Below are 14,500 nucleotides of genomic sequence, written 5' to 3'. Positions count from 1 at the left end.
AGAGTGAAGTAAGCCAGAAAGAAAAAGACAAATACAGTATGCTGCTAAGTCACTTCAGTCGTGTCCGACTCTGTGCGACCCCATGGACGGCAGCCCAACAGGCTCCCCCGTCCCTGGGGCTCTCCAGGCAAGAACACTGGAGTGGGTTGCCATTTCCCTCTCCAATGCATGAAAGTGAAAAGTGAAAGTGAAGTCGCTCAGTTGTGTCCAACCGTCAGCGACCCCATGGACTGCAGCCTTCCAGGCTCCTCTATCCATGAGATTTTCCAGGCAAGAGTACTGGAGTGGGTTGCCATTGCCTTCTCCAAAATACAGTATAATAACACATAAATATGCATTTAGAAAGATGGTAATGATAACCCTATATGCAAGACAGCAAAAGAGACACAGATGTAAAGAACAGTCTTTTGGACTCTGTGAGAGAGGGTGAGCGTGGGATGATTTGGGAGCATGGCATTGAAACATGTATATTATCATATGTGAAATGAATCGCCAGTCCAGGTTCGATGCACGATACAGGATGTTCGGTGCTGGTGCACCGGCATGACCCAGAGGGATGGGATGGGGAGGCGGGTGGGAGGGGGTTTCAGGATGGGGAACACATGTACACCCAGAGCGGATTCATGTCAATGTATGGCAAAACCAATCCAATGTTTTAAAGTAATTAGCCTCCAATTAAAATAAATAAATTTATATTAAAAAAAAAAACAAAAATAAACTCAAAATGCATTAAAGACCTAAACGTAAGACCAGAAACTATAAAACTGCTAGAGGAGAACATAAGCAAAACACTCTCAAACATAAACCACAGCAGGATCCTCTATGACCCACCTCCCAGAATATTGGAAATAAAAGCAAAAATAAACAAATGGGACCTAATTAAAATTAAAACCTTCTGCACAACAAAGGAAACTATAAGCAAGGTGAAAAGACAGCCTTCAGAATGGGGGAAAATAGTAGTAAATGAAGCAACTGACAAAACATTAACCTCAAAAATATACAAGCAATGCCTGCAGCTCAATTCCAGAAAAATAAATGACCCAATCAAAAAATGGGCCAAAGAACTAAACAGATATTTCCACAAAGACACACACATGCCTAACAAACACATGAAAAGATGCTCAACATCACTCATTATCAGAGAAACGCAAATCAAAACCACAATGAGGTACCATTTCACGCCAGTCAGAATGGCTGCTATCCAAAAGTCTACAAGCAATAAATGCTGGAGAGGGTTGGAGAAAAGGGAACCGTCCTACACTGTTGGTGGGAATGCAAATTAGTACAGCCACCATGGAGAACAGTGTGGAGATTCCTTAAAACACTGGAAATAGAACTGCCATATGACCCAGCAATGCCACTTCTGGGCAGACACACCGAGGAAACCAGAACTGAAAGAGACAGGTGTACCCCAGTGTTCATCACAGCACTGTTTATAATAGCCAGGACATGGAAGCAACCTAGATGTCTATCACCAGACAAATGGATAAGAAAGCTGTGGTACATATACGCAATGGGGTATTACTCAGCCATTAAAAAGAATGCATTTGAATCAGTTCTAGTGAGGTGGATGAAACTGGAGCCTATTATACAGACTGAAGTAAGCCAGAGAGAAAAAGACAAATACAGTATAATAACACATAAATATACAATTTAGAAAGATGGTAACGATAACCCTGTATGCAAGACAGCAAAAGAGACACAGATGTAAAGAACAGTCTTTTGGACTCTGTGAGAGAGGGCGAGCATGGGATGATTTGGGAGCATGGCATTGAAACATGTATATTATCATATGTGAAATGAATCGCCAGTCCAGGTTCGATGCATGATACAGGATGTTCGGCGCTGGTGCACCAGGATGACCCAGAGGGATTGTATGCAGAGGGAGGTGGGAAGGGTGTTCAGGATGGGGAACGCATGTACACCCAGGGCGGATTCATGTCAATGTATGGCAAAACCAATCCAATATTTTAAAGTAATTAGCCTCCAATTAAAATAAATAAATTTATATTAAAAAATCAAAGTGAAGAGAAATGAAGTCACTCAGTCGTGTCTGAATCTTTGCGACTCCATGGATGCCAGGCTCCTCCCTCCATGGGATTTTCTAGGCAAGAGTACTGGAGTGGGTTGCCATTTCCTTCTCCAGAGAACTTCCCAACCCAGGGATCGAACCCAGGTCTCCCACGTTGTATACAGACACTTTACTGTCTGAGCCACCATGGAAGAAAAAAAAAATTAAAAATAAACTCAAGATGGATTAAAGGTCTAAACGTAAGACCAGAAACTATAAAACTGCTAGAGGAGAACATAGGCAAAACACTCTCAAACATAAACCACAGCAGGATCCTCTATGACCCACCTCCCAGAATATTGGAAATAAAGGCAAAAATAAACAAATGGGACCTAATTAAAATTAAAACCTTCTGCACAACAAAGGAAACTATAAGCCAGGTGAAAAGACAGCCTTCAGAATGGGGGAAAATAATAGAAAATGAAGCAACTGACAAAACATTAACCTCAAAAATATACAAGCAATGCCTGCAGCTCAATTCCAGAAAAATAAATGACCCAATCAAAAAATGGGCCAAAGAACTAAACAGACATTTCTGCAAGAAGACATACAGATGGCTAACAAACACATGAAAAGATGCTCAACATCACTCATTATCAGAGAAATGCACATCAAAACCACAATGAGGTACCATTTCACACCAGTCAGAATGACTGCTATCCAAAAGTCTACAAGCAAAAAATGCTGGAGAGGGTGTGGAGAAAAGGGAACCCTCTTACACTGTTGGTGGGAATGCAAACTAGTACAGCCACCATGGAGAACAGTGTGGACATTCCTCAAAAAACTGGAAATAGTACTGCTGTACGACCCAGCAATGCCACTTCTGGGCATACACACCAAGGAAACCAGAATTGAAACAAACACGTGTACCTCAATGTTCATTGCAGCACTGTTTATAATAGCCAGGACATGGAAGCAACCTAGATGTCCATCAGCAGACGAATGGATAAGAAAGCTGTGGTACATGTACACAATGGAGTATTACTCAGCCATTATAAAGAATACATTTGAATCAGTTCTAATCAGGTGGATGAAACTGTGGAGCCTATTATACAGACTGAAGTAAGCCAGAAAGAAAAACACCAGTACAGTATACTAATGCATATATATGGAATTTAGAAAGATAATAACAATAACCCTGTGTGCAAGACAGCAAAAGAGACACAGATGTAAAGAACAGTCTTTCAACTCTGTGGGAGAGGGCGAGGGTGGGATGATTTGGGAGAATGGCATTGAGACATGTATATTATCATATGTAAAATGAATCACCACTCCATGTTTGATGCACGAGACAGGGTGCTCGGGGCTGGTGCACTGGGATGACCCAGCGGGATGGGTTGAGGAGGTTGGTGGGAGGTTTGTTCAGGATTGGGAACACATGTATACCTCGGCCAGATTCATGTCAATGTATGGCAAAACCAATAGAATATTGTAAAGTAAAATAAATAATTAATTAAATTTAAAAAATAATCAACACAGACATACTGTATATCTCAATGGACTCTACTCAATAGTATATAATATTTTATATGGGAAAAGAGTTTGAAAAAGAGTGGCTGTATGTATATGTATAACTGATTCACTGCGCTAAACATCTGAAACTAACACAGCATTGTAAATCAACTATATTCCAATATAAAATAAAAATAGAAAACCAAGATGAAAAAAAAATTCAAATATAAGCCAGGGTTCTGCATTTTATCTGCCAATGCAAATTTCCCATTTTTCAAAATCAACAAGATTAAAATGTTGATGCATTTTTAAAATTTCAAATTTCTGTACATTTGTTCTTTTATGTAATGCTTCATTTTAGTCATAAAATTATGATTGGCATTTTGAAAATTCAAGGAATTCATAAAAGTCCAAAGTAAAAAGAACAAAGTTACTCATATGTCATGAAGATGAAATAATCAGTGCTGATGATATTGATGAACCTTCCCTCTGACATCCCTGTATACACAAAGATGAAGAAGAAAGGGTGAATGGGTTGTGTATGCTGCAGGAGAATCTATTAAGACTGGAATTATACCACATACAAAATAAAGAGTATTATATTTAAATTCTACTTCATTTAACAGAAGAAAAAGAAGCAAAGGAGATGGAAAGAACTACTGAACTTCAGGGAAATGTTCTTGACCACATGAGGGACCAAAGGGGATTCATAAAATTCCCTTTTTCTTCTCCAGCCTGTTGTTACCTCATCCCTGAGGCATAATGTTTCTTAAAACTCTCCCAAGATGCATGGTTATCATTAATAACAGCTACAAGATGTGCCAGCAAGTATGACCATGTCAGTGGGACCTGGTTCATTACCATGAGACTTCCTGTCCTGGCCACTCATGATGTCTTAGTCCTCACTGGTCATAAATTTAAGATCAGAACTAGGTAAGCAGAGTGAAGTATCAACTTAGAGAAACTCCCAGGCAGGGAGTCCAAAGAGAGGAGAGACCAAAGCATGTCTGGGAGCAGGACTTACAATGAGAAATAACAGAGCAGAACAGTGGCATCCTATGATTGTTAGCTTTAGGTGTGTTTTCAGTTATATTCTTGTGCTCCAGAAAAATGAAAACTGTTTTAATGTTAGCTTCTCAGGCAAAGATGGCAAATTGGCAACTGCAGCCCAAGTCTATTCTGCAGACCTATTTTGGCTAGCCAGCACACTTTTCGAGAAAATATATTTCAGTTAGTTGCCAACATTTTAAAAATGGAAGGATTCATATAAACATTTTGAGGGACAATTCTGGTGATCCAATGGTTGAGACTCTGCTCTTCTAATGCAGAGGGCTCAAGTTCAATCTCTGGTCAGGGAGCTAAGAGCTCACATGCCATGTGGCTCAGCCAAAAAATTGAAAAAAAAAACTATTAAAATTTTTAAAATTTAGGGCCAATCTTAAAAAACTGGAAAATACGGCAGTCCTGGCCCAACATTCCTGCCCAGCAACACTGAGCTGGCGCTAACTACTGACCACCTTCTTTGGAAACAGTCTTCTCCAATTTGCCAGTCCCCATGCTCCTTGCTGTTATATTAATAGTACCAGCTTGGCTCTGTCAGCATTTGAGTTTGTAACTCTGATCATTCAAAAACATGGTTTTTTATTATGCAAAATGTCAAACATATGTAAAAGCAGAAAGAATCTTAGGATGAATTCCAAGTACTCATCACTTGGTGTCAACAATTATTTATAGCCAATGTTGTTTCATCAACACCTTAATCAATTCTCCAACACACTTGCATCTGCCCTGGAATTATTTAAAGGCAAATCTAGACATCACATCATCTCATCTGTAAATATTTCAGTGTGTGTCTGAAAGAACCAGAATGTGTGATTCCTAATTGGGCCTCTTTCCATTTTGCCACCTATTCCACAGGTAATACACTGAGGGGATGAGGATATATTATGGAGTAACAGTAATGAACATTTCCGAGGGCTTCTTCTGTGGCTAGACATTGTGCTATGTACTTGTGTACATTATGTCATTTATTCCTCTCTTCAATTCTATGATAAAGATATCACTATTACTCCTATCTTATAGTCTCCACACAGAAGTTCTCCCTCATATATATGCATACATATACCTATGCACATATTTATTTATATATATATGAGACATTTATATGTTACTTATAAATTATCCATATATATATATTTAATTGTATACATAGACTAGAAGAAGTGATTCAGTTCTATTTTTTTTCCTTTAGAAAATCGTGTTCCCTGTGGCAATAGCAAATTTCCAGAAGTTGGAGTTTACATATACTACTTTTCACCCACAAAGACCCAAAATTCGAAACTTATTCTCCAAACATGGAAAAGGTAGCAAAAACACACAATTTCAGAATGTCTATGACAAAGGTGTGCAAGTCCGGAAGCAGGTTTTAGAATGGCTGCCTCAACAATTTTTTCAAGTTTACTGACCTATATTCTGGCTTCACGCACACACATGCATCTTGCAAATTCCTTTCTGAGGGAAGAAAACCACAAACATCCAGTGTTTGAAGTTGTAGATGAAATGAAATACACCATGTTCCATTCATGCTTGCTTTTTGGGGGGTGGGAAGCAAAGCAAGACCTTAGTTCCCAGACCAGGGATTGAACACAGTCAGCCCCCTGCAGTAGAAGCACAGAGTCTTAACCACCAGACCCCCAGGGAAATCCTCATGCTTACTTTCAAATATCTATCCCACAACTCTTCACCCCCACTACATTGTTCCATAATATCCAGATTGTGGCCTTGCTTTAGTAATGTTTTTCTCTCCACATTAAATTTCAAGGGACCTGGGACTTCCCTGGCAGTCCAGTGGTTAAGATTCCACGCTTCCACTGCAGAGGGCATGGGTCTGATCCCTGGTCGGGGAACTAAAGATTCCACATAAATAAATAAATTTCAGGGACCCCAAAACTCAGGATTCCAGATAAATGGTATTTTGTTTGTTGTATCACAGCATTGTAAATCAACTATACTTCAGTAAAAATTTTTCGAAAAATAAAGAAAATGAGGATAATGATATCTGCTGAGAAAAACACTTTTGCAATTTTTTTTAAATCAAAATTATTATGAACAAATTATCAAAATTTTAAATCAGGACAGGATCTGACCCTTCACTGGACAACTGGCCACGCCTTACTCTCCTCACCCTGATCAGGACCTTGGTTTGAATCAGACACTGTTTACAAAAATTTAGCATCAAGCCAAAGTTTGGCCACTTGATTCACTGTAATGCTGCATGAAAATATCTACCCCAGTGCCAGGAAGAACGGCCTCCACTCTGGTGCCCAAGGACAATTTTTATATAAAATTTACATAATTTATTTAAAATATTTTAAAATTCTTTTGAGGCTGATAAGATTTATTAAAGACATTCTCTTTAAAGCATTTCTTGGGAATTCCCTGGCGGTTAGGATTCCACACTCTCATTGCAGAGGGCCTAGGTTCAGTCCCTGGTGGGGGAACTAAGATCCCACAAGCTGGGTGGTGCAGCCCCAAAATTAAACAGATATGCACTTCTTATCAGTGGCCTTAAGAGCCCCTAGTTGGCCTTTGGCTCAGAAAGGGACAAAAGAGGCTCCAGGAGAAAGAATGAGGCTTGGGCCCTGCCAGTGCTCCCCGGAAGGTGGGCACCATCTGAGTGGACCACTTACCTTGGAACTTGTCCAAGCAGGTTGTAAAACGCTCTTCCGCTCCTGTTGTTGCAATGGAATGTAAGTGGCGCAGTAGAGGGACTGCTGCCTGTCCCCAGGCTCCATGGGCTTCAACCCAGCGCCCTCAGGGTGCTCTTTGTCTGTGGGGCCAGGAGCTCCTGCACTGTTTGAGGTGGTTGCAGCTGCTCTTAGATTTGGACTGTATTTCTGTCGTCTCGTTTTTCCTGCAGATCACTGGATTACAGGAGGAACTGCATCTGGAAAGGAGGAAAGGCACCTAGATCAGGGCACTGGATGCTAGGGTTCAAGGGCAGGAGCAGGCATGTGAGCCCGGAACTGAGAGCAGCAGAGGCAGGAGCTCTGCATCCTGTCTCCTCCCTGCCCTAGGGAAAGGTCGTTTCCTGCAGTTCTGTAAAGCACAGGTCACCGTCCAGGCACTGACCATGCACTTCTTCCCAGTGCTCCGGGACTCCCATCAGGTTTCATCGTGGCTGCACTGGCCGGGAGTTCCCTGTGCTCAGGGCTGTGTATGGAGACTCCGTGCTGAGTCCTCAGGAAATGCCTGGTCACATCTAGAGGTGTAAGCAGAAGCCAAGTGGGGGTCTCTTGGGGTGTTTGGTCTCAGTTGACAGAGTGTCGACCTCAGGTTCAGCCTCAGGCTTATATATTTATAAAGAATTTTATATTATTTTACACCATGCTCACCTGTTCATATACTAGTATTGTTAGACAAGCAAAAAGTAAATTTCTATCTTACTTGCATCTTACAAATTTTGAGATCTGTTACAGCAATTAGCTGACATTAAATGATGCAAACTTTTTTTAAGAATTTTATTTTATATAATATAAATATAATTCATATATAAATATTTAAGCGAAAGTCAGTCATGTCTGACTCTTTGTGACCCCATGGACTGTAGCCCTCCAGGCTCCTCCATCCATGGAATTTTCCAGCCTAGAATACTAGAGTGGGTTGCCATTCCCTTCTCCAGGGGAATCTTCCACACCCAGGGATTGAACCGAGGCCTCTGGCATTGCAGGCAGATTCTTTACTGTCTGAGCCACCAGGGAAGCCCCACAGTATGGGACACATGCTAGGAGCAGCACTCAGCCACTCTCTATTACATCCAAACATTATTTTATAACTTATCAACAACTTAGTGTTGTTGTTATTTAGTCTCTCAGTCGTGTCTGACTCTTTGCGACCCCATGGACTGTATCCCTCCAGGCTCCTCTGTCCATAGGATTTCCCAGGCAAGAATACTGGGGTGGGTTACATTCCCTTCCCCAGGAGATCTTCCCCACCCAGGGATCAAACCCGGGTCTCCTGCATTGCAGGTGGATTCTTTACCATAGTTATATAATTATTGAACTATTTAAATATATATGTTTTCAATGTCTATTGAACTATTTAAATATATATGTTTTCAATGTCTATATAAATCAAAGGTTTGTCTAGTCAAGGCTATGGTTTTTCCTGTGATCATGTATGGATGTGAGAGTTGGACTGTGAAGAAGGCTGAGCGCCGAAGAATTGATGCTTTTGAACTGTGGTGTTTGAGAAGACTCTTGAGGGTCCCTTGGACTGCAAGGAGATCCAACCAGTCCATTCTGAAGGAGATCAGCCCTGGGATTTCTTTGGAAGGAATGATGCTAAAGCTGAAACTCCAGTACTTTGGCCACCTCATGCGAAGAGTTGACTCATTGGAAAAGACTCTGATGCTGGGAGGGATTGGGGGCAGGAGGAAAAGAGGACGACAGAGGATGAGATAGCTGGATGGCATCACTGACTCGATGGATGTGAGTCTCAGTGAACTCCGGGAGTTGGTGATGGACAGGGAGGCCTGGAGTGCTGCGATTCATGGGGTCGCAAAGAGTCGGACACGACTGAGCGACTGATCTGATCTGATAAATTAAAATATAAATATAAAATATGGTTTATTGATATAATTTCATTTTATAAATATTTTATACATTATTTATATATATTTATAAAATATAATTTTTTAAAATTTGAGACTGACAAAATTTATTAACAACATTCTCTTTATAACATTTCTTATCAATGCACTATATATATATATGTGTATATATATATATTGGGCTTCCCAGGTGGCTCAGTGGTAAAGAGTCCTCCTGCCAATGTAGGAGACACGGGTTCCATCTGTGGGTCAGGAAGATCCCCTGGAGGAGGAAAATGGCTCCAGTATTCTTTCCTGGAGAGTCCCATGGACGGAGGAACCTTGCAGGCTACAGTCCATACGGGTTACTAAGAGTCATACATGACTGAGCGACTGAGCACATGTGCACAAAATTTTACAAAGCCATCAGAAGGTTTCTGATCCACGAAGTCCTGAGTTTAGAAAGCAGAAGGGTGTATGGGGCAGTGTGTGCATGTGCACTGAATGGGGCTCTGATTGAATGTTGGAGCTTAGACTTGGTGGGGTCTCTGCCCAGAAGAAGGAGCTCTATTTGATTTTACAAGCTGATTTGGGCACACAGAAGAAACAGGAGGAGATTTCAATCTAGTCTTGGAGAAGTTTGGAGGTGACTTTCAACCCAGCTCTCCATACCTTGCAGCCAGTAATCCTAAAGAAAGGTGAAAGTGTTAGTCTCTCAGTCGTGTCCAACTCTTTGTGACCGCATGGACTGTAGCCCACCAGAATCCTCTGTCCATGGGATTTTCCAGACAAGAATACTGGAGTGGGTTGCCATTCCCTTCTCCAGGAGGATCTTCCCCACCGAGGGATCAAACCCAGGTCTCCTGCATTATAGGCAGATTCTTTACCACCTGAGCCACGAGGGAAGCCCCAGTAATCCTAAAAGAGATAGTAATTAAATAGAAATGATTTGTTGGAGGCTGCTTGCTTTGAATATTTGCAGTGATGCTGAAATCAAAGCCCTCATGCTACCTGGAGCTTTGAGAGCAGGATCTTGGGGCAGGGTTTGTCCAGCACTCTGGGTGCTCAGATGTACTCTGCCAGAAACCAAATGCACCCCTTGAGAAAGTCCAAGTGCCCAGAGTTTTGGTGATGAATCCATGTCAGAGTACAAGTGTAGACCCCTGCCCAGTGCTTAGTATCCCCAAAAATGCTTACATGGGGTCCTTCCCAATTAATACTGTAATGAAGAAAAATGATTTAATATTTGGAAAGCATTTAGAACAATGCCTTGTGCATAGTAAGCACTACCCAAGTGTTAAAGAAATATATGTGAAATGAAAATTTTATGCCCATTTTCAAAGATTTATCACTTTCGACAAAAGTTATTTTAGTGGTGTATATGGGACAGTGTTAATAGGATTATACAAAAGGCAATAGTTTGCTGTGACCCTAGATTGATAGAATTGTGGAATTTCAAGTCCACCTGGACAATTTCTAAGAACTAATCTTGTGTATTTAACTTATATGCAGAGTACATCATGAGAAATGCTGGGCTGGATGAAGCACAAGCTGGAATCAAGATTGCGGGGAGAAATATCAATAACCTCAGATATGCAGATGACACCACCCTTACGGCAGAAAGTGAAGAAGAACTAAAGAGCCTCTTGATGAAAGTGGAAGAGGAGAGTGAAAAATTGGCTTAAAACTCAACATTCAGAAAACTAAGATCATGGCATCTGGTCCCATCACTTCATGGGAAATAGATGAGGAAACAGTGGAAACAGTGGCTGACTTTATTTTTCTGGGCTCCAGAATCACTCTAGATGGTGATTGCAGCCATGAAATTAAGAGATGCTTACTCCTTGGAAGGAAAGTTATGACCAACCTAGACAGCATATTAAAAAGCAGAGACATTACTTTGCCAACAAAGGTCCATCTAGTCAAGCTTATGGTTTTTCCAGTGGTCATGTATGGATGTGAGAGTTGGACTATAAAGAAAGCTGAGTGCAAAAGAACTGATGCTTTTGAACTGTAGTCTTGGAGAAGACTCTTGAGAGTCCCTTGGACTGCAAGGAGATCCAACCAGTCCATCCTAAAGGAGATCAGTCCTGGGTGTTCATTGGAAGGACTGATGTTGAAGCTGAAACTCCTATACTTTGGCCACCTGATGTGAAGAGCTGACTCATTTGAAAAGACCCTGATGCTGGGAAAGATTGAGGGCAGGAGGAGAAGGGGACGACAGAGGATGAGATGGTTGGATGGCATCACCGACTCAATGGACTTGGGTTTGGGTGGACTCCGGGAGTTGGTGATGGACAGGGAGGCCTGGTGTGCTGCGATTCATGGTGTCGCAAAGAGTCGGACACGACTGAGTGACTGAGCTGAACTAAATCTTGTGTAAACATCTGATCTGGCTCAGTGTCCAGAAAAATAAAGGACTTGTCCAATACTCAGAACTGGTTGCTTCTTAGCCTAGGCCTTCTGATGTTCTGAAAGCCTCATCTTTGATTAAGTACAGTGATAGAAGCCTTTGAATAAGTTAGAAGAATCTTCAGGGGAAAATAAACACTGGGCAGAATCTGCTAGTCTGAGATTGATTACCTTTGACTAGGCAAGAGAGACCCTTTCTGTTGGCAAAATAGAGTGCTATTAGGACAAGCAAAGGGCTTTGAGCACAGAATTAGGCCCTGGGGGAAAAAAGGTGAAGAGGGGCAGTGTAGGGAGATTCACAGTGAGGGCATACTGGCTATAAGCCTCCACTCACAATTCAGGATATCAGGAAGCTTAGTCTATGTGGGCCTCTTTCTGCATAATACAGACTCATAATTACACAGCCTCCCCTACCCCTGCCCCCAATAAGCCAAATCCCAAAGAAAAACCCTTAGAGAGTCTGCCATGAGGAAAGACATGGAGACACTTTCTAAGGGTGGACAACTTATATACCCTTTATTTTGGGGAAGACAGTATGTACTCTGAAGTGGTGTTCTATTCTTTTTTAAACTTCCTGCATATATTTACAGATATTAGTTATTTTTTTGGGTTTTTTTTTAAAGTTTTTGGCACATTAAATGGAAAAGCAGGGACTTCCCTAGTGGTCCAATGGCTAAGACTTGGTGCTCCTAAGGCAGGAGGCTCAGGTTTGGGTCCCTGGTGGGTAAACGATCAATAGATTCCACATGCTGCAGCTAAGAGTTTGTATGCCGAAACTAAAAGATCCCGCATGCTGCAATGAAGATGGAGAATCCTGAGTGTGGCAACTTAGACCCAGTGCAGCCAAATAAATAAATATTTTAAAAAAATAAAATAGTGTTTTAAGAAATAAAAAATAAATAGAGAGGCAGACCAGTTGAGTCAGTTGCTAGCCAGAGACAATGCTGGAGACCATGGTTTTCATGGTGATTCAGAGCAGAGAAAGGCCCCTGCCCTTTGCAGCATCCAGGGCGTCAGCACAACAGGACTTGACCACTTGCCGCTTTAACTGACTGACACCCACTGGGCTAAATTAGATCCTTGGGTTCTATCCTCAGTTAAGAAAGAGGAAGGAGGAAAAAAAATAATGAGATGGGGGAAAAAAAGAGAAAACAGGAAGAAATACACATTATGGTGAGAAAAAAACACCACCAATAATGTAAAGGAGGCAATCAGGAGAGCAAGGCCAAAGCCTGACTTGCCATGTGCTGTGGGCCAGGCATGAACCTGTCTGACTCTTAGCTTCTTCACCTAACTGCCTATGTGGGGCACTCATTAAAAAAATATAAAAGTGATTAAAGTAGGAAATGTGTGGTCATTCATGAAGTTTTATTATTCCCGCCTCTATTGATCCTCACAACACCTCGTTTCACTTGGTAGTTATAATTGTTATCCTCTTTTTAAAGATAATTGAACCAAGGCAAAGAATAAGCAGCTCACCAGATTAGCCAGCTTGCCTGTGAATGAACAAAGCTACAGTTTAGATGCATGCAGTCATTCTGGCTCCAGAGCCGTTGCTTTCATAAATTGGTTCCATCAGATCATGATTCCCATCTACCTTTGCTTAGAATGTGGCTCCATTTCTAATTTTTTATTTAAAAATTAACATTTTATTAAATTTAACTTTAAATTTTTAAATAAAAATATTACCATGACTGTATGGCAATAGTCCATGGGGTCCCTAAGAGTCAGACACGACTGAGCGACTTCACTTTCACTTTTCACTTTCATGCATTGGAGAAGGAAATGGCAACCCACTCCAGTGTTCTTGCCTGGAGAATCCCAGGGACAGAGGAGCCTGGTGGGCTGCCATCTATTACCATCTGGGGGTTGCACAGAGTCAGACACGACTGAAGTGACTTAGCAACAGCAGCAGCAGGGCAATAGTTACCTGGGATACATGGGTGACTGGAGGTTAGATAACACTGGAGGACACCTTCGGCCCTGGAGGAGGGCATGGTAACCCACTCCAGTATTCTTGCCTGGATAATCCCATGGACAGAGGAGCCTGGAAGGGCTACAGTCCATAGGGTCTCAAAGAGTCAGACATAACTAAAGGGACTTAGCATGCACGCATACACACCCCCTGAAGTGTCACAGATGTCCTAGCTAGTCTAATGCAAACCATGAGGAGAACCTGTGTAGGTCTCTCATGTAATAACTGCTCCAAGGCCAAAAATCATCACACAGAATCTAGCCAAGAGATGAGGAGGCCTGCATAATCCAGCAAGAGTTAGTCTGAGGATGGGGTATCTTGGTTAAAGTCAGGGAGGCTGTAGGATTGCCATCTCTTGACATCTTTTTTAAAGTAAATTGTTCAATTGCCCCCTTTTAGATGATTTCTTAGACATTCTCCAGAAACGTGAGGCAGGGGGCACTTATCTATCAGGCACAGCAAATGAGGTGCTTAAACCCTGTGATCCCACAAAAATAATTAAATTTCTTTCATAAAAGGATGCTGAAGACAATGGTGGTTGTGACGGTAAAAAGAGTATAAATCATATATTATACTAAGCATAGGGCCTATTATGAGAAGCTATTTTGAATATTCAGGATATTAACACCTCCCAGAGCATCTACAAAACACAACTTGAAGGGGGAACCATAGTGTTCTCAATCTGGCCTGGATCTCTTTTATTTGACAATAAATAAAATGTAATTTTGTCCTAAGCAAGAGATTGGAATGCTATTCCTATCGAAAGGGAGAGAGAAAGGGGGAAATTCACCTGGGTTCCCAGTAGGAGCTCAGCACAGGACGGACTGAACTTGTGCAGAAGACCTGCACCAGAGGCGCTGGGCTGGAGCACAGCAACAGATGCTAACTGCACTGTGCTGTTCTGAGCCCGTGCAAGGCAAACGTTCTTGGATACACTAAGCCCAGGGCTGTGGTGCACACCTGCACTCTGATGTGCATACATTGCTAAAACCCTCAACTG

This window comes from Bubalus kerabau, chromosome X (genome assembly GCF_029407905.1).
Source record: "Bubalus kerabau isolate K-KA32 ecotype Philippines breed swamp buffalo chromosome X, PCC_UOA_SB_1v2, whole genome shotgun sequence".
NCBI lineage: Eukaryota > Metazoa > Chordata > Mammalia > Artiodactyla > Bovidae > Bubalus > Bubalus kerabau.
The sequence above is the reverse complement of the archived record's forward strand: the minus strand, read 5'-3'. Positions refer to the sequence as shown.